At 43.4% G+C, this 27,894-nt stretch overlaps 1 long non-coding RNA gene across 1 annotated transcript; it reads left to right on the plus strand.

Annotated features, from left to right (window-relative positions):
- The first annotated feature begins 1,998 nt into the window (after nt 1–1,998).
- LOC125752547 (uncharacterized) lies at nt 1,999–27,744 on the plus strand. Its single transcript, XR_007402354.1, has 4 exons — nt 1,999–2,212; nt 12,066–12,209; nt 26,139–26,261; nt 26,913–27,744. It is a non-coding gene; the product is annotated as an uncharacterized LOC125752547 (long non-coding RNA).
- The last annotated feature ends 150 nt before the right edge of the window (nt 27,745–27,894 follow it).

The following is a 27,894-nucleotide window of genomic DNA, read 5'->3' on the forward strand; positions in this document are numbered from 1 at the left end:
GAAGTGTGTATTCAAAATAACTTCGTCACCAACTCCCTACCAACCCCCGCCCCCGAGCCCCCGAGCCCCCGGGCCCCCACCCAATCCGTGTCTTTGACAGCAGAGCCCAGGAAACTGCATTTTTACTAAGTTCCCAGAGGACAGTCGTACATTCTAATCTGAAAGGCACTGGCCCAGACTGTCTGTAGGAATCAGGCCAAGGACAGGACTTGAAGTCACAGACCTTCCGTCTACACTCCTCGGGGTAAGTAAGGATAAAATGAATGCAGCAGGCAAGCACGTGAATGCTCTTTAGGCGTCTCCCATCTGTATCACAAGTATTTGCTAATTATCTATTATGTGCAAAACCCATGGCAGAAAGTATTCAGAAAACCCCTCAATTTAAAAATTGCATTAACCCCACTATTTTTTTCTGTCTTCTAAAATGAGGGAGCCAAATAGATGGAGTTGGAGGGTCTTCTAGCTCCAGTTTCTTACATTTTGAATTTGGCCATGACCATTTCCTAGGCATACCTCAAAAAAATTTTAAACACACCCAAAAACAACCTAACAGATACCCACATGTCAAATGCTAATATCAAACACATTTTTAACATTTGGTAATATTTCCTTCATACGTTTTTAAAAGAAACAAATCTTTATAAATACAGTTGGAGTCCTCACTGCCATCCCATTTAGCTCCTTCCCTTCCTTCCTCCCCAGAAGTAATGATCCTAAAGCTAGTATGTGTCCTTCACTGTGGTTTTATTTATTTTAAAACGATTTATTTATGTATTTATTTATTTATTTATTTATTTATTTATTTATTGAGAGAGAGAGAGAGAGCATGTGGCCGTAAGCAGGTACACGGGCAGAGTGAGAGAGAATCTCAAGCAGACCCCCCCACTGATTGTGGAGTCTGAGGTGGAGCTCAATCCCAGGACCCTGAGATCATGACCTGAGCCAAAACCAAGAGTCAGCTGCTCAACCAACTGAGCCACCCAGGGGCTCTTCAGTTGTGGTTTTATAATTTAAAAGTATAATTTGCTGTATAGTGTGTATGTATTAAACCAGTTATGGAACTATATACCTAAAAAGAAAGAGAGAGAGACAGAAATAACAGAAATGCCATGTAGCATATATATATATACCATACTGTGTGGTTTCTGTTGTTTTTTAGGTACAGAGAGCCTTTCATGCCTTTTTTGATTCACATTTATATTTCCATATATCTACATGAATACATGTTTATCTACTTTGTTTCATTTCAGGTGATATACGGTATCCCAACAGATGACTATTGCCACAATTTATTTAGCCGTCCCCTACTTACTGACACTTCTCCAGCTTTCATTTGCTCAATTGAGATGACAGCAAATTGCTTCCCCATATGGTGGCGCCACCTGCACTCCCATCAGTGCCACAGAGGCTTCCATTTCCCCTTCCACTTGCCAGTTTTTCTTTTCTTTTCTTTTCTTTTCTTTTCTTTTCTTTTCTTTTCTTTTCTTTTCTTTTCTTTTCTTTTCTTTTCTTTTCTTTTCTTTTCTTTTTTAAAGTAGGCTCCAAGCCCAGTGAGGAGCCCAAAGCAGGGCTTGAACTCACGACCCTGAGATCAAGACCTGAGCTGAAATCAAGTGTGACACTTAACTGAGCCACCCACATTTGCCAATATTTTTTAAGTCTTTAACATTTTTGCTAATTCGACAGGTATGAAATGCTGTCTCTTTATTATGTTAATTTGAATTCCCTTGAGGGTTTTTTTCCCCCTTTTTAATGGTCGTGCATATTTCCTCTTCTGCAGATTGTTAATTCCATACTCTGCTCACTTTTCTATTGGATTGTTTTTTTAAAAAAAAAGATTTTATTTATTTGAGATAGAAAAAGCTAGCAAACACGAGTGAGAGAGTGAGAGCAGGGGGAAGGGGGAGAGGGGCAGAGGGAGAAGCAGACTCCCCACTGAGCAAGGAACCCGGATGCGGGGCCCCATCCCAGGACCCCAGGATCATGACCTGAGCTGAAGGAAGATGATTAACCAGTGGAGCCACCCAAGCACCTCGTCTTTGTCTTTGTCTTTTTTTTTTTTTTTTTTAATTCATTCATGAGAGACAGAGAGGTGGAGAGACAGGCAGAGGAAGAAGCAGGTTTCCTGCTGGGAGCCCAATGTGGGACTCGATCTGGATCCCAGGATAACACCTTGAGACAAAGGCAGACGCTCAGCCCCTGAGCCACCCAGGTACCTCGTTTTTGTCTTTTTTTAAAAAAAAGATTTTATTTTAAGTAATCCTTACATCCAGCATGGGGTCTGAACTCACAACCCTGAGATCAAGAGTATCATGCTCCACCGACTGAGCCAGCCAGGTGCCTCTGTCTTTTTCTTACTGAATTGTAGAATTCTTTATTTTTCTGGATTCAAATGCTTCATTGGTTCTATGCATTGCAAATGTCTGTGATGTGGAACTTGGAAACTGTTAGGAAAAAAAAAAAAGTTACCCTCTGCCCTGGGCCCTAGGATTTTGCTAGTTCAAGAATAGTTTTTATGTGAATTTCTTGACTTGCAATTCCCTCATCTCTCAGATTGTGTGAATTTGGGCCTCACACCCACACTGGACACAAGCTTGGGATTTGGATGTCTTGTGAGACTTTTTTTTTTTTTTTTTTTTTATCTGCCCAGGCCAGAGACAAGCTTCCTTGCCCTTACCTGGGCTGCTGGGTACAGCTGCCCTCCAGGGCCCCTGCCTAATGCCAGGCCTGTTGTCTCGTGCATGCCCAGACACGTCTCCTGTCCCAGATTGGGAATTAGGCCCTGCATATCCTTAGCTGCTCTTTGGCTCCAATATCCTCTTGCCTGCAGGCCCACCTCCTGTTACTACCCCACTCACTACTCTGGCCCAGGCTCCAAGCTCTCTTTTTTGTTCCTAGCACCTGGGGATTTCTCTCATCTTCCATTTGAGCTCAGATGTGAATGTTATAAATTCATATTAGAGTTTAACCAGCATTCCCATGGAGTCTCAGTTTAGAGGGTCGGCAGGGGTACTGGGATTTGGACGTGTATCAGTTTATAAGAGCCAATTAAATTTTCAGGAATTTTGAGACCATTGCTACACATCACCACCATTAAAAACTACATTATAAAAACTCACAATTAAATAAGTTATCATAAAAACAAGGCAATAAAAACTCAAAACTTAACACTTGCAATTTATTGTACTTTATTTAGGAAAATCTCTGTCTTGAATCTAGTTTCTTTCTCTTACGGTGCATACTGTTTGAACAACATGGGATGTGATTTTCTAAGCCACACGTGGGAACGCAAACAGCAGAATGGAGATGGAAGCTTCCCGGTAAATGTCCTCAGATCACCATATGGAATAGAACCAAATGCCAAGAATCACTCACCTCCAATGCTCCTTTCGCACACACCAGCAGGAGAGGGAGGCGCTGGAGGTGGCTTTGCACAGATGGGCTAATGAATCTAAGATGCACCTAGAAGGTTTTTGGTGTTTTGAAGCATATCGAGTTCTATCAACTATCACTCTGGACAAATTTCTTTTTCTAGTTGGTAAACTAAAATTCTGTGGTATTCCAATCTTATGATAAATTTCCCCCTGGTTTTCCAAGTTTGATTTTTGAGGTATTGGCCAGGGACAGGGGGGTCTTCTTCACCACCTTTGGTTTTCAAAGTTCGCAGTGGTTAAAGGAGCAGAATTTATAGCCTGATCCAGGGGCGTTTTTACATATCATATTCTGCTAGACAAGAAGTGGCACAAAATCCGAAGTGCCCCACGGCTTGGACTGTGAGTCAGATTTAAAGATGAGGTCATAAAGAAGCATGTCAATTCTACATAAGATTCACTACATTTCTTTATGGCAAAATACCAAGCAAATCTGGCATTTGTTTATGAAGGTAAAAGTGAAACCTTCAGCCCAAGCCCAAGGACTTTTGAGGGGCTGGGACCTGCTCCTGGCACATAGTCAGCACCCAACAAATGCTTTGAGGGTGAAGGAAGGAAAGAACAACAGGCAGGCCCGGAGGACTGAGTCTGGAACCTCATCCACACAAAGATCCTTAATTTGAACTCTCACTCCCAAGGAAGTGACTCATAACTGCTATCTGATGGGGAATAAGAAAAATATGTGTTTCTATTAGCACATTACATAGAAAAATAGTATTCATCACTGGGGCATGATGTGTGTTTTGATAAGTTTAATGTTTAACATAAATATAAGGGCCATCTGTCATCTCAGATGCTGGGCTCTCCTTGGCATCAAGGTTTATCAGGGAACTTGAATTCTTTTCTTCATTGGTGTGGAGGCTCACATGGGACTCCAAAAGCAGAAACTTCATCATCGAGCCAACATTTACTGAGTGCCTACTGCATGCTGTAGTTGCAATAAAAATATGCCCTAGGGGTACAGGATGAGAGACAGTCAGAAGCATAAACACAGGGTTACAACACAAAACTGCCAGTGTCATAGGGGCAGGCAGTGGCCCTGCTTCCCAGAGGAGGGGCACAGACCTCATGGCACAGGGTAGGGAACATTTTCCCAGAGGAGGCGAGGAGTGAACAGAGAGTTGGAAGAAAAGGTTCAGATTTGCTAGCATTTCAAACTTTCAAGGCTCTCCCTCCCTCCTGACTTCATGTGGCCCTACAGTCTTTGGTGAGTGTTAGGGTCAGAGGGGATGACAGTTAATTTTATGTGTCAACCTAACTGGGCCTTGGCACCAATGGTGCTCAATTGTTTGGTCAAACACTGGTCTAGATGTTGTTGTGAAGGTATTTTTTAGACGTGATTAACATTTAAATCAGCTGACTTTAAGTAAAGTAGATGAACTTCCATAATGTGGGTGGACCTTGTCTGATCAGTTGAAGGCCTTAAGAGAAAAGACTGAGGTCCCCTGATGAGGATGGAATTCTTCTTCCAAATGGCAGTGTAGAAATTCTGCTTGAATTTCCAGCCTTCAAACTCAAGATTGTAATATCAACTCCTGAGTTCCCAGCCTGTCAGTCTGTCCTGCAAATATCAGACTGGTAAACTCCCACAGCGGCATGAGCTAATTCCTTAAAATAAAGCACTTTAAATATATATATATTTGTATATGGCAGCCCGGGTGGCTCAGCAGTTTAGCACCACCTTCAGCCCAGGGTGTGATCCTGGGGACCCGTGATCGAGTTCCGTGTCGGACTCCCTGCATGGAACCTGCTTCTCCCTCTGCCTGTGTCTCTGCCTCTCTCTCTGTATCTTTCATGAATAAAATAAAATAAAATCTTTAAAAAAAAAAAATATATATATATATACATATACATCCTATTGGTTCTGTTTCTCCATATGACCCTGACTAATACAGAGGGCTTTATATTTAAACCACAGGGTTGGAGGCTGGGGCCCCAGCTGGATGCCTTCAAAACAGGAACACAGAACACAGCTACCTTGGAGGAAATAAACCCAGATTGTGCATGCCCTAATCCCAGCTCCACTTCTCTGTTTCTTTGCTCTTGTTGACTCACTAACTCTGGGGCATAACCTAATCCCAGGATATCCTGGCAGCTTTTGCTGGATTTGGTCCTCAAGCAGCCCTGCCCAGCCTGTCGCACGTATGCCCCTTTTGCTCCTACTTTCAATCCCAATCTGCCAAGTGGTGGTTCCTGGCAGCCCTGCCCCGAGGGTAGCTACAGCAGTTTATGCTTGCATTTGCATGTTGTATACCCTCAGTCCCTCTGCGGTCCCTGGGCAGGTAGGTCTAGAGAACACACTGTTGTTTTACCTGCATAAATTTGCATTTTGAATCGGGAGAAAATTTAAGACGCCAGGCATTAGTAAGCGCCCCTCCCAGTTACCGAGGGCATTGGGCCAACCACTATTGAGGGTCTTGTCACAAAATATTTTAATTAACTGTGATTCCCCATATTCAACTCCCAACTAGAGAGAATAAATTGGGTCCTTCATCTTTGAATCTTGCTTTGAAAATAATAGGGGCTCCATAAATGCTCGTTACAATGTCAACAATAGGTGAGGATGAGTGTTTAATATGTGTCAGAGCCTAAGCATTATATATTATCCATAATATATCATATATTTGTCCATTTAATCCTCACAGAAAAATCTGAAATGGTGTCTGCTGCTATTATTCCCACTTTACAGATAAGGAAGCTCAGGCACACAGAGTGAGATCGTTTTACTAAAGGCAAAAGAACTAGAATCAAGATTCAAACTCCTGCTCCAGAGGCCTCCCTCCTGACAATACGCTGCTGATATAAATCCTATAAAGTCTAGAACCACTTTGATAACATTCGAGGTCATCTCGCCACATCTTCCTACAATTTCCAGGAGAAGGACAAGAAGGGTTTATGGAAAGAGTCCTGATGGGGAGTGGGGAGACCCAGGTCCTATAACTTTGAACTCAGCCTCCTCATTTATAAAATAAAGGACTTGGACCGGTTGCCCTCTTGGCCCTTGTGCAGTGCACACACTGCGGGAGGCTCTGTCCCAATTCTTGGCTCTTCTCTCTACCAAGTCTTGATAACCTGGCTTATCACTCGGTCCACACTTGTTTCTCTGACTTTAGCTCATTCACAATCCCTTTGGGGTGGTTTGCATGGCCCTTTGGGAGCCGTAAGTCCCTCTGAGACTCCAAGGAAACCGAAAGCTCATCCTCTTGGGGTAAAAAAAAAAAGGACATTTTAAAAAAAGGATTCATTTATTTGTAGAGAGAGAGAGAGCAAGCATAGCGGTAGAGGGAGAAGGAGAGGAAGACTCTCAAGCAGACTCCCTGCTGAGCGCGGAGCCCGATGTGGGGCTTGATCTCATGACCCTGAGAGCAGGACCTGAGCTGACACCAAGAGTTTGTCGCTTGTACCACCCAGGTGTCCTCCCCCAAATGTACATTTTCATAACCACACACCTCACACGTGACTTCAGGACGTTGTAGACCGAGATGCTGTCTATCCGTAAGGCCCCAGGTTAAGATCTCAGCCCAAGACAATGAGCAAGAAGTAGCTGAAGTGGATAACAGCCCAGACCGAGGATGTGCTCAGGGGGAAGGGTGAGCTCTGGCTGAGGGGGCACCGGGCCTGGGGTGGGGGCGGTGGCAGGGGTGCCTGGCCTCATCCTGGCCCCCCAGTCAGCCCAGATTGGAAGCCAAGCAGCACAGGGGAGGAAGGTGGAGCAGGGCGCCCCATGGGCCTGCCCGCACCTCGCTCTTCTCAACTTGAAGCAGCTTCCACTGACACTCTCTGGGCCCTGTCCCCGCATTCCCCCGGCAGAATGATGGGGCGGAACTCCACAGCTCTAGTGTTTTGCCATCAAGTAGCATTTCCCTCTTAGCTCCTTTTGGACAATCCTGTTGCTCTATAGTTTAAAAGCCAGAGCAGGATCTGGGGCCTGTGTGTCAGATGTGCGGCCACCTTTGGGTTCTCTGGGCGGGGAGGGGGGGTTCTCTGCACCCTCGGTATTTTGAGAGGAGTGTAGGTGGGAGGCAGCCTGGCTGGGGATCAGAGACTGTCAATGCAGAGAGGGGAGGACGGTCCCCCATACACTGCAGGAGACCCTTAATCTTCAAACCCCATCTCCCCTCGCCTGCCTCAGTGCCTGAGATGCCACAATTTGCACCCCTTTCTGGTTAAGATAGAGACTCCTTATTTCACTGCAAATATGTTTGTGTTTCTCATGAAGCCATCGTCCAGTCCTGAGGAAAGCTGGCTGGCTCAGCTCCTCATCAGCTGGCATGAGAGCGGTGGCCAGGGCCTGGGGGTGGTTTGCTGAGGAGCAGATACTGACCTCACTGTGCCCTGACACTGCTGGACCCTTCGACATGGAGAGAAGAGACTCAGGGTCTCAACCGGGAATAAAAATAGGTTCTCCCAAGAAAAAAAAAAAAAAAAAAAAACCCACCCGAGCCCTCCACCAGGGCCTCACATGCCCTGCAGGGGAGACCAACTGCAAAGACAACCGGCTCTCGCATCCTCGGCGGCCTCCTCCCGACACACCGGGCCTGACACACCTGGCCTGACACACCTGGCCTGACGCACCTGGCCTCTTCCAGATGCGTTCCAGCCGGTGCCCTGCAAGTGTGGCTGCTTGCTCCATATGTGGGAGCCCCTGCTTTTTAAGAGGAGCCTCACTTAATTCAATACCTTAGGGTCCTGCAGGCCAAGAGATAGCCGTATAGATAAAACCCCAAGGAGCTCAAGGCTTTTACCCTAATTGCTTCTAAAAATACTTTTTGGAAAGGCGAGCTGAAGTTCAATGTAATACTTTCAAACAGACCCTAAGGAAAAGCTATAGCGGGATCCTTCTCGAACACTGTAACCGTCCGATTGTGTGTCTCTCGTGCCGGATCTTTAGCCCCGACTCCTTAATGCGTGGCCAGACTTTCTGCAGCAGAGCTCGTTTTGCGCAGCCAGACTTCGGGCCTGTTGCTCCCCATGACACAGCCTGTCAGCTCTCCAGCTCTGTTCACTCTTCGGTCCTTGGAGGGACAATTAACCCATCTTTCTGGAGCAACAGAGCCTGACTCTTTGCAGATTAAAGTACTGTTGTTTGCTATAGGGAAGAAAATGCACAGGAGACCTGAGGAACTGATGTCAATGTTAGGAGCTTAAAGACCTGTAAGTAAACAAGGGGTTGGGTTCCATTTGTGTGTTTGCTTTGAGTTGTCGCTCTGAGATATTGCTTTCTTTGTGTTTGCTGAGGAATATGTACTGTTTTCTTAAAAACAGACCAGGAAAGTGGCTCTGGGTTTTTTAAAAGCATAATTATTTGAGTAAAGCTATTGGTGTGGATGAGATGTGTTTTCCGTGGAGAACAAACAAAGCCAGGGATAAGCCCATGGGGCAGGATTTGGGGGCGTGCTGAGTGACCGCTGGCTTGCAAAACAGGGCACTTCGGCTACTGTCCCACCGAACATGACTCATGTTAAAATAGATTGTTTTGGAAGCGGCAGTGCCTGCATGCGTTTCATTCTGGGAAAATAGAGTTCAGGCAAAATCGACCAGTGAATAAATGGGCATTCCTAGGATGGTATTGCTACACTAAACAATGTCTTGGAAAAACCAGTGCTTGCTAGTTTATTTTTAATGCAATATTCGGCCTGTCTGAGACAAGCTGTGGTCGAGTTAGAGGCTGTTTGTGGAGATTATGGGAGGCCGCAATAAGTACCGAGTTTCTCTTGTTTTTTTTTTTTTGTTTGTTTTTAATTTACCCTTTTGTTCTTAATCCTCTGGGTGGAATGTGCCTCTTTTGTTCTTTGCTGCTCCACTTCGGCAAGGGGTTCCTTTGAGTAGCCTGGGGAATGAGTGCCCTCCTCTGGAAAATTTACTAATTACAAATTCAGGAAGCGTTGCTCTGGTTGCCAAACAGGACCTGTATTTAAATGTTCTCAGGAGAGAACACAAAAGAAATTATAGTAGGTCTCATGCATTAAAAGGCCTGCATTTATCTTCATAGATATAAAAGCTTGTTTTGGAATTTTCAAAGTGATTTGGAGAGACAAGGAGATCAATTATTTTAATAGTTTTTCTTATAAAGGTATGACCTCACTTTCTAGCCAAAATTTCATTTTTAAACCTAGTGATTTATTTTTTGCTCTAAATTACTTTTAAATGTATGATTTAAAACTCCTTCCTTTTAAAAGATTAGAAGCAAGATGAATAATAGCAAGGGCACATAGGACATTTTTTTTTTCAGCAAAGATAGGTGGATCTTTAGTATCACTTCAAGAAGATAAATTATTTTTTGTAAATCCCAAATCAAATTATTGTCTTGCCTGTCAGTAATTTATCACAGAGTACTTAGGACAATATCCTCCACTCCCCTAAAGTGCTATTTACCAAAGATGAATCTGTCCATAATGAACATTGAAGAGTGAATACTCCATTCTTTCTTTTTTTTTTTTTTTTTTTCCACTCAGCAGAGGAGGGGAGACTAGAATCCTCGTGGCCTTGCTATTCCCTTAATCTTATCTGTGCGCGTTTTCAGCTTGTGGATCATCAGCAAATTTCAGATTTACCGCCTCCTAACTGAAGACCTTGGATAGGTCATTTGGCTTTTGCAAACCTCAGTCTCCCCCTTTGGGACACGGGGATACTAGTGGTGATGATGGTGGGAATGAAATGAGCTAATCTATGCTTGGTGCTGAGCACTGCACCTTGCATTAAGAAAGTGTTCAGTAGGGGATCCTTGGGTGGTTCAGTGGTTAAGCGCCTGTGTTTGGCGCGATCCTGGAGTCCTGGGATCGAGTCCCGCGTTGGGCTCCCGGCATGGAGCCTGCTTCTCCCTCCTCCAGTGTCTGCTTCTCTCTCTCTCCCTCATGAATAAAAAAAAAAAAAAGTGTTCAGTAAGTATTAGCTACCACTACCATCAGCATCAAAATCACTGTCTTTCTCTGCTCCTTTCTTTTCCACCCTTTTATTATAAAATAAAACCTATAGAAAATCCCCAAAACATGGGCAGCCCGGGTAGCTCGGTGGTTTAGCATCTGCCTTCAGCACAGGCGTGATCCTGGAGTCCCAGAATCGAGTCCCGTGTCTGGCTCCCTGCGTGGAGCCTGCTTCTCCCTCTGCCTCTGTCTCTGCCTCTCTCTCTCTCTCTCTCCCTCTCTCTCTCTCTGTGTCTCTCATGAATAAATAAATAAAATATTTTAAAAAAAGAAAATCCCCAAAACAAACGCAGAGCTTAACGAGTCATTGTAAGGTGAACACCCACATAACCAAAAGAGCTGGCCACCCCAGGCTTCCCCTGTTCTCCTGTTCTCACCTCGATTCTCTCCCTTATGTGAGAAGTAACCACTATGCTGATTTTTATCATGGTAACTTCCTTATTTCTTTGTGGTCTTTTTTTTTTTCTTTTTAAAGATTTTATTTATTCGTGAGAGACACAGAGACACAGGCAGAGACACAGGCAGAGGGAGAAGCAGGCTCCCCAGGGAGACCAATGTGGGACTTGATCCCTGGACTCCAGGATCATGACCTGAGCTGAAGGCAGATGCTCACCCACTGAGCCACCCAAGTGCCCCCTCTTTTTGGTCTTATCACCTAAATGTGCATACCTCCACACTATACATTTTTAGTCTGGGCATCCCCCTCCTCTCATTTTTACATTTTATGTCTTTTATTTCATTTTTTTAATTTTTAAAAATATTTTATTTATATATCTGAGAGGGAGGGAGGGAGGGAGAGAGAGAGAGAAAGAGAGAGAGAGAGAGAACGAGCAGAGTGAGAGGCAGAGGGAGAAGCAGTGCCAGATGTGAGGCTCCATCCCAGGATCCTGGGATCATGACCTGAGCTGAAGGCAGATGCTTAACCAACTGAGCCACCCAAGTGCTCCTCTTTTAAGTTTATTTTAATCTATAGGTTTCCCTCCATTCCTCTCTTTCTTCTTCAATTTATCTGTTGAAGAACCTAACCTGTAGAGCACCTCAGAGTCTATATTTTGCCAACTGCATATCCATGCTGCAATCCAATATATTTCCTGTCTGCTGTATGTCCTGCAAATAGGTAGCTGGAGCCAGGGGCTGGGTCAGACTTATATTAAATGCTTTCAGCAGGGCTGAAGGTGGAGGTGTATTCTTTCATCAGGAGGCAGGTTATCCTTGCTTGTCTTTTTGTGATGATACCAGCTGTTAAGTATCAATGTCAAGAACCATGAATTCACCGGGGTCTGCAAAATACTGATATTCTAATTTCACCATTTATTTTCATTTATTATTTGGAATTCTTTCATAAAGGTCTGCATCCCTTCATGTTGCTTTTGGTTTCTCAGTGGCACAGATCACTTGGAAGAATTCTAATTTTCTTTGCTTTAATTACCAGTTTTCAAGAAAATGAATTAGTTCCCGTGGTGATTTTATTTTTTTTATTATTTTTTTTAAAGATTTATTTATTTATTCATTCATGAGAAATACAGAGAGAGAAAGAGAGAGGCAGAGACACAGGCAGAGGGAGAAGCAGGCTCCATGCAGGGAGCCCGACATGGGACTCGATCCCGGGACTCCAGTATCATGCCCTGAGCCAAAGGCAGACGTTCAACCACTAAGCCACTCAGGCATCCCCATTTATTTTTTTTTAAAGATTTTATTTATTATTTGACAGAGAGAAGGAGAGAGAGCACGAGAGCATGACCAGGGATGAGAGGGGGAAGTGGGCTCCCTGCGTGCCTGACATGAGGCTCCATCCCAGGACCCCAGGATCATGACCTGAGCCAAAGGCAGACACTTAACTGACTGAGCCACCCAGGTACCCCTCTCCTTCATTTACTTTTATACTTGTTCTTCATCTACATTGTCTGTACATACAGCCATAACATACTATATACTCTCCTTTTAACCTTCTTTTAGTTCTACAAGTAATCTGGGTATGTCTAAGGTGCCTCACCAGTGTATCTCTAGTCATTTTGGTTTCCAGAGACTCATTCTCCACTTGATTCCTCAGGAAAGGCTCATGGAAGCAATATCGCCTGAGTCCCGGCATGTTGACAACAGTTTGTACCTTTTACATAAAAGTCAATTTTGCTAGCTATAAGATCTTTGCTCACATTTTCCTTCTTCAGGTGTCTTAAACATATTATTTTATTCCAATTTCTTGTAATGAAAATCTGATTTTCTTTCTGAGAAAGACAGCATAGACAGCAAAGGATTTTTTGTTTTGTTTTCTTTTTTTTTTTTTTTTAAAGTCCACTATTTTTTTTTACCGGAATATATCTTGGTGTCGGTTATTTAGAGTCAATATTCTGGATATGTGTTATGTCTGTCATTATGTAGTCTTAATCATTTTTACTGCAGGGAAGTCTTTTCAAATTATAGTGTTCTGTACTTGCTCCTTTCTCTTGCTTTGAAGTGTTTCTTTAGAAATTCCTACTCTCCATATGTTGGATCTTCTTTGTTTCCTTTTCTTTTTTTCTTCTACTTCTTTGTTTCCAACATTTGTCACTTTCTCCTAAATTTTTAGGGTATCTTTCATTTCTTTTTGATTCTGAAAAACCCTTCATTTTCACCTTCTCTTTCTAAAGCATTTTCTGTTGTTTTGTTCAATCTATTCTTCAATCTTTTAGTTTAGTCCTCGTTTCTAAAATGATTTTTTTTTTATTTCTAATTCTTTCTGAATTCTATCACCTCATTTTTGAGTTTGTTTAATTCTGGTTTACATTGTTCTTTTATGTCTTTTATAATTTTTCTTCTCATCAACAAGAGCTTTTTGAGATAAAATTCTCATATCATACAATGCACTTATTTAAGTTGTACAGTTCAATACTTTTTAGTATATTTATGGAAATGTGCAGCCATCATCACAACATTAGACCATTTTGCCACCCCAAAAAGAAACTCTATGCCCACTAGTAGTTATTCTTTATTTCCCCTCAACTTCTAAGGCAATCTCAGAATATGTTCCATCTTCATAGATTTCCCTATTCTGGACATTTCATATAAATTAAATCTTTTATAGACAAAAAGAGGCCGAGACATAGGCAGAGGGAGAAGCCAGCTCTCTGTGGGGAGCTTGGTGCAGGACTCAATCCCAGGACCCCAGGATCACCACCTGAGCCAAAGGCAGGCACTCAACTACTGAGCCACCCAAGCACCCCACAATATGTGCCCTTTGTGTATAGCTAGCTTTTCCACTTAGCACAGTGTTGTCAAGGTTTGTCCATGTTGAAGCAGGTATCATTAGTTTATTCCTTATTATGGCCCAATAATAGCCCATCGTATGGATATACCATAATTTGTTTATCCTTTTAGCAGTTGATGGACATGTACATTGTTTCTACTTTTTGGCTCTTACCAATAATGCTGTTATGAATATTCATGTGCAAGTTCTTGTGTAGACGTATGTTTTCAGTTTTCTCAAGTCAATACCTGGAAGTAGAAATGCTGACTCGGGGGATGCATGGGTGGCTCAGTGGTTGGGCGTCTGCCTTTGGCTAGGGGCCTGATCCTGCGATGCCGGGATCGAGTCCCACGTTGGGCTCCCTGCATGGAGCCTGCTTCTCCCTCTGCCTGCCTCTCTCTCTCTGTGTCTCTCATGAGTAAATACATAAAATCTTTTAAAAAGCAATGCTGAATTGTGTAGTAACTGTACATTTTACTTTTTGAGGAACTGCCTAGCTGTTTTCCAAAGTGGCTGCATCATTTTACAATCCCACCAGCTATGTATGATGTTTTCAATTTCTCCATATCCCTGCCAACCCTTGCTATTGTCTTTGTGATTATAGCCCTCCCGGGGGTGGTTTCGATTTGCATTTCCTCCAGAGCTAATGATGTTGAGCAGCTTCTTTCTTGTGCTTACTGTCCATTTCTATGTCTCCCTTGAAGGAATAGTTAGTCAGTTGTGTCATTTTCTTTTCTTTTCTTTTCTTTTCTTTTCTTTTCTTTTCTTTTCTTTTTTTCTTTTCTTTTCTTTTCTTTTCTCTTTTCTTTCTTTTTTTAATGATTATTTATTTATTTGAGAGAAAAAAGGCAAGAGGGAGTGGCGGGATGGGTGGGCAGAGGGAGAAGCAGATTCCCTGCTGAGCAGGGAGCCTGATGGGCTTAATCCTAGGACCCTGGGATCATGACCTGACCTGAAGGCAGATACTTAACTGACTGAGCCACCCAGGCATCTCTAGTTGTATCATTTTCTTAATGTATTTTCCTTAAAATTTTATTTATTTCAGGGAGAGAGCACATTTATTTAGAAAGAGAGCAGGGGGAGGGGCACAGTGAGAGGGAGAGAAGCAGACTCCCCACCCCCCACCCGCAGTGTAGAGCCCAATGTGGGGCTCAATCTCACAAACCTGAGCTCATGACCTGAGCTGAGAAACTAAGAATCAGTTGCTTAACTGACTTTGCCAATCAGAGGCCCCATCATTTTCTCAATGACTTTTAAGCTCATTTTGAGAGAGAAAGTTATGGCTATGATTTTTTTTTTTTTTGTGGATTTTTTTTTTTCTGGCATGCTTACAATTTCTGTAGTATAGCTGTTCAACATTTATTGCCCTTTTTTCCCTTAAGGACTTTATATGGAATTAGACTTTTTCTGCTGTGCATTTTTAAGGAAAATTAATTTTCCTTAACTTTTAGAAGGAGGCAGGGTAGCTTTTCTATCTTCATAGAGCTCCCTCTTGGTTTCCGATTGTACGCATATGTGTAATTTGCTTTCTGGTACTGTCTGGCTCTGTTCCCCCTCCAGCACTTTTATCTAGACCTTCCTTCTCTATGTTGTCCGTGTCTTACTCTATGTAATTGCACAGTTTCTCCTCTGTGTGGCGCTCCTTGCCTGAAGGGGCTCTGGCTAGACTCTGGGCAGTTCATGGGAGTTAGACTGAGCTGACTATGGACCTCCTTCATTCACCTGTCATTGGACTGGATAAGTCCCTTCCAAGTCTCAGCTACTCCTCTCAAATTGTTCTCAGAGAACACCTAATGGGTACTTTGTAGTTCTGTTCAAAGGTCTGTCCGTCGCCTCATTGCCTCCTTTTGCTTTCTCCTGCACAGATGCCATAGGCCTTGTGGCTATTTGCTTGTGGTTTGGGGTTTGTGGGGATGGCTCAGATTCCAGTCTCATGGTAAAAGATGTCTGTGGATTTTTGGTTTTGATACTTAGTTGCTCAGTCTGTTTTTATGAGGGAATTTGGTGTGACTTAAACACTATGCTATCACGGTGCCTGGCTGGCTCACTGCATGCAATTCTTGATCTCAGGGTGATGAGTTCAATCCCCACACTGGGTGTAGGGCTTACTTAAAAATAAAGACAAAACAAATAAATAAACTCTATGCCATCACCACTTCCACCTTCCTAGGAAGACTCCCTCTTGGACCATTTCACTGATAGTGAAATTTAATTGCCCTTCTCTTTTGCTCTTTACATTGAACTTAATTCATCTGTCTAGTGCACACTCAGGTTGAGGTTGATAATCATATTCAGGATCATTAGTTACTTCAAATAGCATATGTTCTTCATCACTAGAGCTAAATGCTATGGGTGCTCTGGGTTCTTTCAAATCACACACGTCAGTAAGCAATCCTCAAGGCCAGTGATTCAGCAGGTCCACTCAGCGCCTCTGACCAAGAGCTGAGCCACATCGGATCAGGCTGGGACTCATTTTCTGGTCCTTTTGCATGTCTACTATACATCTTGCTGATATATTACCTCTTGCTGAGAACTTACTAGGGACATACTTTGTGAAAATTTCGGATTTCCCTTCCTAACCCACGTGCTAAACGTCTGGGATCCAATGGATTCTGTGGACTCTATACAAGCTCACAACCTCCAGAACAGGGATAACCTGAGTCTAGACTAATCTGCTGTGATTGAATTGTTCTTGTAGTCATTAGCTCCATAGGCATTTATCAAGTGCCACCTATATACCAGACACACAGTGCCGGATGCTAAGAATATCAAGATAAATGTGATGTGCTCTTGCCCTTCCAAGGATAGAGAAGGATGATACACAAATATTAATTGTGATGCAGGGAAATAATTGTTAGGACAGAAATGCAGACCATATGATATGCTATGGGAAAGGTGCAAAGAAAAAGGAGCAACTAACTGTTAATAGGAATTCCTATGGCAGCAAATAAAGCTTCACGTGTTCTATGTCCTAACATAAAAGTATGTGTATTTGGCAAAGGTGAGAATGGAATACACAATTATGGAAATAGTTTTTGCATTAGCAGAAGAATAATGGGCATTTTACGTTGTTAAATTTTTATTGTTATTACTTTTCAATAATGGATACTGTTTTATACATGTACACACGCACACATACATACACATGCATGAACGTGACTCAGCTAGTTTCTTGATGCACTTTTCACGTGTAGATAAGCAAACCTCTTGGCCCTGATGGTAGACACCTAGGAGGGTTTCCCTCCTCTTTCCCTCCTCCTGTATAATAGCTGGAAAACACCATGGGACTTTAAATGTGTCACCATCGCTATGATTTTCAAAAGAGAAAAGAACTAGAAAAAGCTGCGAGGAAAACGACTGGTGTAAATCCCAGACAGGACAGTTTTGGAGCAGACGCTAGAAAGGGAAATGCCAAGCAGGTGTCTTCAGAGTCATAATGGGACCTTTCAACAAGCCTGGCAGGAGGCATCTTTGTGACTGAGAGATTCATGGGACATTCAGGGATGGTCACGTGCAGGGAATTCACAGGCCCTCCGTGGCAGAGGGACAGAGAGACAACAAATGCAACTAGCCCAGAGGTAGTTCTCTGGCTGCACCAGACTGGGGAGAGCAGGGGGATTTTAATATGGGGATTTTTTTTTTAAAGATTTTATCTATTTATTCATGAAACACACAGAGAGAGAGAGGCAGAGACACAGGCAAAGGGAGAAGCAGGCTCCCTGCAGGGACTCGATCCCAGGACCCTGGGATCATGAGCTGAGCCAACAGCAGATGCTCAACCACTGAGCCACCCAGTGCCCCCAATATGGGTTTTAGAGAAAATGACCCACGTGCACTCTTCATAGAGACAGAATAAGAGAGGCTGAGCTATGTTAGAAAGGGAGAGACACTCGATTAATCTTGGACTTAATCTAGGAGGCTTGTCAACCAGGGCACTAGAAACTACATTCTGGTCATTGTAGCATCAGCTGAAGAAGTTCCCTAGAGCCCTGCTCCCACCTTCCAGCACCTGCTTGCGTTCCCAGCTCTGTGGGAACACAGCCTGCCGTCTGAGCAGTGTCAGGAACTGCAAACAGCGAAGCAGGTACCTCCCTTCCCTGCCCAGCCAGACTGTATCTCAGAACCATGAATGAAAGTCTGGCCGCCTCCTGAGGCTGACATTCTCTAAACCAGCCTCTCCTGGCTCACGCCCCCCACCCCTCCCAGAACGCTGAGGCCGATTGGCAGGATTTTCAGGAGACTGCTAGACGGAGTGTGGCATCAACTTGGCATCAAACTTACCAAATTACAGATAAAGGATTTCCGTGTGTCTGAAAAATCTGAATTTTTCTAAATCAAATTTGATTGAACATGTCTCAAGGGAGCTCTATATTATTTTTATTTTATTTAATTGTTAAAGATTTATTTATTTATTTATTTATTTATTTATTTATTTATTTATTCATGATAGACATAGAATGAGAGAGAGAGAGAGAGAGAGAGAGGCAGAGACACAGGCAGAGGGAGAAGCAGGCTTCTCCGACCTGGAGCCCGACATGCAGGGAGCCCGACGTGGGACTTGATCCCGGGTCTCCAGGATCAGGCCCTGGGCTGAAGGCGGTGCTTACCGCTGAGCCACCCAGGCTGCCCCTCTATATTATTTTTAAAAATAATTTCAGTGGGAGAAAGAAGGAAGGGAAGGTTTTGGGGAGGGGGTGTGTTTCCTCCCATTATTGAATTTTTTTAAGAGGCTTTTTTTTTCATGGATTCAGTGGCAGAGTGTAGACAGACACATGGCAGGTGTTTGACATAAAGGATATTTCAGTCTGATTTACTGGGTATGGGCATCTCAGGAGCGAGGGTGGGCATCGGGGGTGAGGGTGAGAGCAAGCATGAGCAGCTGTTTCTCCAGCCAGAGTGGCTGGGAGGCTCCCAAGGGTGGAAGCTGCTCCCCAGATTACAGGGGACCGGCCTGGGATTCCAGGGACCTGCAGCATCTGCCCTGGAACAATTTACCATCCAGCTCCAGCCAAGAATCACTGACCGCGAACACGGGATCAAGTGTTCCTGGGACACAACAAAGGCCGGTGTTGGTTGAAAGGGAGAAAATGCCAAACAATCTCGTTAGCATCAGCATTCCTATCATCACCCTCTGAACTTCTTTTTGGGTTTGATTTGGTTTCCTGCTATGGTCATGTGCAGCCCTTATCTGAACAAGGACACCCTCCCCTGGTCTCTGGGATCTGGCTGGTGGCTGGCAGCTTATCTGAAATGACAGAAGCTTCTATGACTCAGAGAGCTAAGTGCCTCTTTTCTTCTTTTAAACAAAAGCCTTTGGTAGCAGAAACGCTCATTTCTCTCTTGTTTCCTGCAAAGCATGAAATATATGCACCTCCTCCAAATTCTGAGGGTTGCAGAATCCTCTGCTGTGACAATGACATGTTTACTGTGCCAGAAAACGTCTTGGTTGGACTAAATGAAAGTGTGTTGCACTTAAAATCTGATAAATAACTATCTGAATACACAGAATGAGATAATCATCTTCGGTACCGAATCTTTCTTTTCCCCTGGAAAGGATTTATCACAAAGCCTTTCACAGAGCAGGGTCCATTGTTCTTTTATGATAAGAAAGAGCCTATAGAGGTTCAGCTAGTGGGCCACCTGAGCTCAAGTCTGGCTTTGCTATTTGTACCCACTGGGATTTGGGGTGAGCTAAATAATCGCTTTGTGCCAAACTTCCTCATTTGTGCCATGAGCCTGCTGCACTGAGCTGCCCTGATGATTCCATGAGATAAAGCCTGGAAGAAAAAGAAAATCAGCCTAGTGCCTGGTACAGAGAAACACCCAGTAAATGTTAGCTATTATTATCAAGTTTAACAATCGTTTCTAAACAATTTTACAAACCGGTAAATGCAAATATAGGCAATATAAACAGGGAGGGATCATTCTTAAACCCAATGAATTAAAAAAAAGAAATTAGGTGCCATAAAACACGTAATCTGAAAGAGGGCCCCTGTCTCTACTCCCAGGGTTGTCTCCTACCATGTGCCGAGAGAATGCAGAGAGTTCATTGCTTTCATCATCCGCAGGGGAAATGATTTTACGTCCAGTATCTGCCCTAGAAATGCCCATGCCACCGGCAGCTCAGCATACACACCATGCATTTGCAGACCAATGAATCCTAAGCCTTGATTTATGTTGTGTCAAGTTGCAGACACAGGCAACAGGCTTCCCCAAACACACCAAGGGGGGTGGACACAAGGCCGGCCCCAGCTGGTAGGAGTACAAATCCGGTATGTATGGGGCTGTGAGAGGGGAGAGGGCAAGGAACACTTGGGGTAGTACACAAGAAGAATCCTCTGCCCTCAATGTTTGGGTTTGCCTATAAAGTCACAGGGCCTAAATATAAGTCAGTGAAGAGTTGTTGTTGTTTAAAGTTTTATTTATTTAAGTAATCTCTACACTCCACATGGGGTGCAAACTCATAACCCTGAGATCAAGAGTCATGTGCTCTTCCAACTGAGCCAGCCAGGTGCCCCAAGTCAGTGAAGAGTTTTGATAAGCACATTTAAATCATATTTTAAAAATATACACACCATAAAATTTGTCATTTTAACCATTTTTAAGTGTGCACTCTTGTGGCACTATGTACTTTCACACTGCTGTCCCACCATCACCACCATTCACCTCCAGAAAGGCATGTTCTTATTGTGGCTGTTGGGTACAGAGGATCAAGGATGAAATTTTGTTCAACAAAATGTCAGAAACCCAGAGCAGCTGGGGGGCTCAGTTGGTTACATGTCTGACTCTTGATTTTAGCTCAGGTCACAACCTCAGGGTCATGAGATTAAGCCCCAAGTCAGGGGTGGAGGTGGGGGTGGAGCGGGGGGGGGTCCATGCTCATGGGGAGCCTGTTTGAGAGTCTCCCCTTCTGCCCCTCCCCCTGCTCGCTCGCTCTCTTAAAATAAATAAATCTTTAGAAAAAAACTGTCATAAACCCATGTCATGTGTGTCCATACCATCAGGAGAAACTGAGGTTTAATAGGAATTCAAAGGAAGGGATGCCCCTGTGGGACACAGGCTGCTTAGCAAGAGTTCTGAGAAACAGTGAAACCAGGATTTCGGGCCTCTGGACCACACAGCCCTCACCAGGTTCCTGCGGACCCAATTCCCACTGTGGTCGCTCTGGACAGAAGGGAGCAAAAGTCAGTTAGGCTTTGCTTCTGGCCCTTTGGCAAGGCCTTAGTCCCCTACTTCGTTCCCTCTTGCTCCTGACTCAAAGGACGTGTTTCCATTAAGCCTTTCATTAAGTGTCATGCAGGGCCTTAATTCCTGCTTCAATTTGCAACCCAGGAACCTTTGGTACCCACAGGTCTTCTCTCTTTCTCTCTCTCTCTCTCTCTTTTTAAAGATTTTTTTACTTATTCATGAGAGACACAGAGAGACAGACACAGGCAAAGGGAGAAGCAGGCTCCCCACTCGGAGCTGACGTGGGACTCGATCCGGATCCTGGGATCACGACCTGAGCAGAAGGCAGGCACCCAACCGCTGAGCCACCCAGGTGTCCCATGCAGCTCTTCTCATCCTCAGGTCACACTCCCAGCCTCCTCCAGCCCATGGTCCTCGCTTTTCCCCAAGGTGGTCCAGTGTGAGATCCTGAGTGTTGGAGCCAGACAGGCCAGTTCCAAGCCTTGCCCTGTCACAGTCACGTGCCCTTAGCCACGTCCCAGCTGTCTCCTCATCTACAAAATGGGAATCAGATCCCTACCTCCCAGAGTCTGGGACAGCTGCATTGAAAGTCTTGCAGAGGGCCCTGGAGTCGGTGCTCAGAACAAGCCAGTTTCCCTCGCTGGACAATGCATGGCCCGTAGTGGAGTGCATTGCACTTCTGATTGTTTTCTTTTCCTTTCTTTGTTCTATTCCAAAAATGTATTGCTATTCAATGTAGTGGGTCCACGTGATACACTTTTGGGGCTGTAACAACGAGAAAAGGCTACAGGTGAATGGAAAGAGCGCAACAAGGACACGAAGCGGAGCGCTAGGCACACAGTAGGTGTGCAGTTGCGGTTGTCAGACTCTGCACCGACCAGGAGGAGGTGAGAGGGCTCTGAGCTTCTCCAGAAGGAGCTCTTGTTCCCTTTGGTCAGAGATGGGACCATCAAATTCACACATTTTGTGCTTACAGATCTGTATACTAAGACCAAAGGCAAAAGAAATGCTGATTTCTCACATGATTTTTTTTTTTTTTCCTGTTGATAGGTCACAATAGTCAGGAAGAATTTTGAGCACTTGGCAGTTTTGCACCTTAGTGCTGACCTAGAAGGAGAGAGGGTGTGGCATTTACAGATAAGTAACTGAAGGCTAAGGTCAAATGAATGGAGGACCTAATTAGTTTCCTAAACAGAGAAAGGTCTGGTGCCTGCCTGGCCCCGCTGCCTTCTGAGGGTGCTGCTAGCTCCAGCCCGACGAGCTCTGGTCTCTGGCTTCTGTTAATGTCCCCCTTAATCTCAAAGGACATTTCTCTCTAACTAATACTAATAAACAATTTTAATGTTTAGATAAATCAAGTGTGCCTTAAAAGGAAAACCGTGAATTTAAGCCTTGTAGTGAAATAGGCAGCTTAGTTTGCAGTGAAAAAACAAGACTGGAAATGGTGAGAAACCAGCAGAGTCAGCCAGGCTAGCCCTCGGTGGCTGTGTTCCTCCTCTCTCAGCCCATATGGTGACACTCCTATGGGCTCCCAGCCCAGAGGGTGGCAGTCAGGATACGCGGTTTCCAGAACATAATGGGGCTAAATGAAAGGTCTCTAACTCCAACTTTCAATTATAGCTTAGAAACGGTTTTAGTAATAGAATTGAAGCAGAGATCAGCTAGGGGAAAGATGCGTAATCAGATTTTCCATCTCTGAAATTGCTCTGGGGGAGGGATCATTCATTTATTCAACAAATATTTGTCAAAGATTCACTATGGGGACGCCTGGATGGCTCAGTGGTTGAGCATCTGCCTTTGGCTCAGGAAGTGATCTCGGGGTCCTGGGATGGAGTCCCAAATTGGGCTCCCCACAGGATTCCTGCTTCTCCCTCTGCCTGTGTCTCTGCCTCTCTCTGTGTTTCTCAGAATAAATAAATAAAATATTTTTTTAAAAAGACACACTATAAAAAAAAAAAAGACACACTATGGTCCCTGGTAATGGGGTACAGTGGTGAATGCACACATGACTCTGTCCACATGGAGTTTATAGTCAAGCACAGAGGAGATGGGCAATAACCAAATGACTCTGCAATTCCACTGTGTATGGGCTATGAATTAAAGATCTAGCAGGGTGCCGTGGCAGCTCAGCTGCTTAAGCATCCAGCTTCAGCTCAGGTCATGATTCCAGGGTCCTGGGCTCCCTGATGAGTGGGGAGTCTGCTTCTCCCTCTCCCTCTGCCCCTCCTCCCACTCTGCGTGCTCTCTCTCTCAAATAAATAAACATCTTTAAATTTAAAAAATTACAAGCATATTTAGACACTGTTAAGAAAGTCTTAGATAAATTTTGTGGATTAAATGTGTAGAGAAACTTCCAGTGTAAAACCATCTTAAGATTCTGAATAAAATATAAAGACCATAATCTTCTTTTTTGTCAGTTAAGGTACAATTTACATATAATGAAATTCACTGATGTTAATTGTACAGTTCAATGAAGAAAGAATGAATGTATACAGTCACATAGCCACCAGCACCACCATGGTAGAGCACATTTCCATCACCACACAAAGTGCCCTGTGCCCTGTGAAGTCAATCCCTACCCCCCATGCTCCGTCCGTATCTGGTATTTTCAGTATTCCCACCGGAAAGCACTCTTACCACAAGCACACCTAATTGGCATGAAAGCAAATCTGCCACAATAGATGACATCAAAAAATAAAAGGGAGACATTCATTAAAGAGGACATAATGGAACATGAAAATTAATAGCAAAATGATAAAGACTTGATTGCAAAATACAAAATATTTGAATATGTGAAAGATGTGCATAGATTCATGGCAAAACTATGCAAATAACTGATTTAATTTTGTGGATTGTACCCAAGCATTTGTCTTCAAAATCTTTTGTTCATAGTATTATCCTTTGTTTTTTCTTTTTGATTCTGCCTCTTGTTCAGCACCTCACTTTCTTTAAATTTATTTATTTATTTATTTATTTATTTATTTATTTATTTACTTATTTACTTACTTATTTATTTATGGGGAGGGGAGAGAGAAAGAGAGACAACCCATGAGTGGCTGGGGGGGTGGGTGGTGAGGAGCAGAGGGAGAGCAGAGAGAGACAAGCAGACTCCCTGATGAGAGTGGAGCCTCATATGGGGCTCTATCCCAAGACTCTGAGATCATGACCTGAGCTGAAATCAAGAGTTGGACACTTAACTGATTGAGACAACTGGGCACCCCAGCATTACATTTTTTATTTTTTCACTAAAATTTTTTCCTAACATTTTTTCCTACATTAAAAGAAGTATCAGTTTCCAAATACCAAGATGCATATGTATAAATGACCTTTGTATTGCACGGCGAGAGCCTTCTGCTATTGTTGGTTCTTGATGCATTGTCACATGTCCATTGATAGATGTTCCAAAATCCTACTGGAAATGTGGGTTCAAAACTTTGCACCACTGTATAGACCATTATGAAGGTAAAGATTTAAGTAATATAAAAATGGGAGTACTGCATCAATGGATAGATGAAACTCAACCGTCATTTTGTTATCTTTTTAAAATAAAACTATTTATTTATTCATGAGAGACAGAGAGAGAGAGAGAGAGAGAGAGAGGCAGAAACACAGGCAGAGGGAGAAGCAGGCTCCATGCAGGGAGCCCGATATGGGACTCGATCTCAGGACTCCAGGATCATGCCCTGAGCTGAAGGCAGAGGCTAAACCTCTGAGCCACCCAGGGATGCCCATTTTGTTATCTTTTATGGCAAAATTTCCCTCCAGTCAATGAGTTACACAATGAAAACGTTTATGGCAAAAATATTTGCAGGAAGGATGCTTATGGCAAGACTACAGAAACCAACCTGATCCCTGGGAACCATTGATTCACTTCTTGTTACTATAGTTTTGTCTTTTCTAGAATTTCATATAAATGAAATTATACATTATGTAGATTTCTGTGTTTGAATTCTTTCACTTAGCATCATGCTTTTGAGATGTCTTCATTTTGTCATGCATGTCAGGAGTTGGTCCCTTTCTATTGATGAGTGGTATTCCACTGGATGGATATACCACAGTTTGTTTTATTAATTCGCCAGCTGATGGACATTTGAATTGTTTCTGGTTTTGAGTTGTGAATAACGTGGATAGAAATATTCACCTATAAGTCTTTGGGTAGACATACATTTTCTTTTTTTTAAAGATTTTATTTATTCATGAGAGACACGGAGAGAGAGAGAGGCAGAGACACAGGCAGGGGGAGAAGCAGGTTCCATGCAGGGAGCCCAATGCTGGACTCGATCCCGGGACTCCAGGATCATACCCTGGGCTGAAGGCGACACTAAACCGCTGAGCCACCCAGGCTGCCTTACATTTTCATTTCTTTTGGGTAAATACTTAGGAATGAAATGGCTGTATCTTATGGTAAGCAGAATTCTGGGAATGACCCCCGAGGACCTTCACCCTTGTATGACCTTCTCTCCTTTGACTGTGGGTGGAACAGGTGAATATAATGAGATATAACTCTTTTTTTTTAAAATTATGATAGTCGCACAGAGAGAGAGAGAGAGAGAGGCAGAGACACAGGCAGAGGGAGAAGCAGGCTCCAGCACCGGGAGCCCGATGTGGGATTCGATCCCGGGTCTCCAGGATCGCGCCCTGGGTCAAAGGCAGGCGCTAAACCGCTGCGCCACTCAGAGATCCCTGATATAACTCTCTTGATTATGTTACCTTACAGGCAAAGGGAGATTCTCTGTGTGGGCCTAATTTAATCACATGCACCCTTCAAAAGTGGTAGTCAAAAAAGGAAGTCAGAAAGATGCTAAGCGCAGGGTGGTTCAGTGAGTCCTTACTGGCTTGAATATGGTGAGGGCCCCTAAGAAGGAATGTAGACACTGTGCAGGAGGTGAGAGGAGTCTCCAGCTGATAGCTGGCAAGGAAATGGATACCTCGGATCTGCAGCCAGGAGGAACTGAATTCTGCTAACAACCTGAGTGAGCTTGGAAGCAGATTTCCTTCTGGAGCCTCAGAAGAGGAATCAGCCCAACACCTGGACTGCATGCAGTCTTGTGATCTTGTGATTCTGCCAGCAGACAGCCCAGCCACAGTGTTTCAGATTTCTGACCTTCAGAACTATAGCTAATAAAGGAAGGTAAATTTTAAGCCACTAAACTTGTGGTAATTTGTTATAGCAGCAGAAAACTAATATATATGGCATATGTATGTTTACCTTCATAATAAAGTGTTAAATTGTTCCCAAACATGGCTATACCATTTTTATACTCCCACCTACGATGTATGAGAATTCCAGCTCTTCCACATTATTGACAATACTTGATATTGTCTTTTGCATTTTTAAAAAAAGACTTTATTTATTATTTGTTTGTTTGACAGATAAAGTGAGAGAGCACAAGCGGGAGGAGTGACAGAGGGAGAGTGAAAAGCAGACTCCACTGAGCAGGGAGCCTGATGTGGGGCTGGATCCCAGGACCCCCAGGATCATGACCTGAGCCAAAGGTAGATGCTTAACCCATTAAGCCACCCTGGTACCCCTGTCTTTTTCATTTTGTAGCCATTCTTGTGAGTGATATTTCATTGTGCTTTTAATTTGCATTTCCCTAGTGATGAACAATATTAAGCAGCCTTTCATGTTATTATTTGCTATCCATATATCTTCTTTAGTAAAATGTCTGTCCATAACTTTTACCCACTTTTTAAATCGTATTATCTTCTACTTTGAAAGCACTGCTGGGTTGGCGGCAAAGTAAAGGGAATAGAAAGCAAAACTATGAGAAAGCCTGATTGCGCAAGGGTAAGAAAGGGTGGAGCAGGCCTTTGCTGAGAGGGGTGGAGGAGAGGTGTTTGCCAGTCCCAGAGTCAGAGTTTAAATGAGTCACATGCAGAGGGCAGGAGATAAAAAACATGTGGCTTAAGCAGGATGGGAGGCCAGAACCCCTGGAAGACCAAATAATGGTCATACAAGAAAACAACTTACCTGAGTAAGATGTTACCTATCACAACTGTGATGCTGGTGAAATACAGAAAAATCTCCCTCAAGGAGTCCCAACTGCAGGCTTCCACTCACACGTGTTTGAGCCCAAAATTTATCCCTTCTAGAGAATGTAGTATAAATGGACCTGAAAACTTTAAATTGAAACTCTATTTTAGAGTGGCTCCATGTTAGAAGTGCCCCCACATCCCCAATTCATCTACCTGGTCATTGCACCATAATGCAGGACTCAAAGAGGAATCCACGGGTAAAGTTCTAAAGTACATGAATTCACAATAAATAAAAATCACTGAATAAACAAGGACTAGTGACATCATGAATGAAGATCATCTGAGACAATAATACTGGACCGCAAAGATTAATACCAGAATGACTGGATACAGAATATGAAATAAGTGTGTTTAATATTTTTGAAGAGATAACAGAATAAAAGCATAACAAGGACAAAAACATTCAAGGTTGACATATTACCTAGAAAAGAAGTAAAAATTGCATGACAGCTGATTACTCAAGGGAACAACACAGCCAGGAGACAATGAATACCTTCAAAGTGCCAATTGAAAATAACCATGAACCTAAAATTATATGTTATGAAACTATATTTCATTAAAGAAATCAAAATAAAGATATTATCAAACCAAAATGAGCAGATCTGAGTGACAAAAACCATCACTATGAATCTTAGGGATGTACTTCAAGGAAAAAGAGAATGATCTCAGAAGTTTCCGAGATGCTAAAAGGAATGGTGAGGAATATCGGCAAAAACTGGACAGATGTAAATAATATTGCATATAGAGCATGATAATGTCTAATTGAAGGTTTAAAAATATCCAAGGGAGGAGCACTTGGGCCATGGACTCTTGGTTTCGGTTCTGGTCATGAGTCCTGAGAGCAAGCGCTCAGCAGGGAGTTGGCTTGAAGATTTTCTCCCTCTGCCCTTACCCCCACTCTATAGTGCACACACTATTTCTCTCTCTCTCTCTCTCTCTCAAATAAATAAATCTTTAAAAAAAATACCCAAGGAAGAATTTAAAACCTGTTAAAAGAATAGCTCCCAAATTGGAATTTGATATAATGAACACGTTCTCTGTTCTTCACACCTTACACCACTTAATTCTCCCAACCGCTTTATGAGGAAGG

This window comes from Canis lupus, chromosome 15 (assembly GCF_003254725.2).
Source record: "Canis lupus dingo isolate Sandy chromosome 15, ASM325472v2, whole genome shotgun sequence".
Classification (NCBI taxonomy): Eukaryota; Metazoa; Chordata; class Mammalia; order Carnivora; family Canidae; genus Canis; species Canis lupus.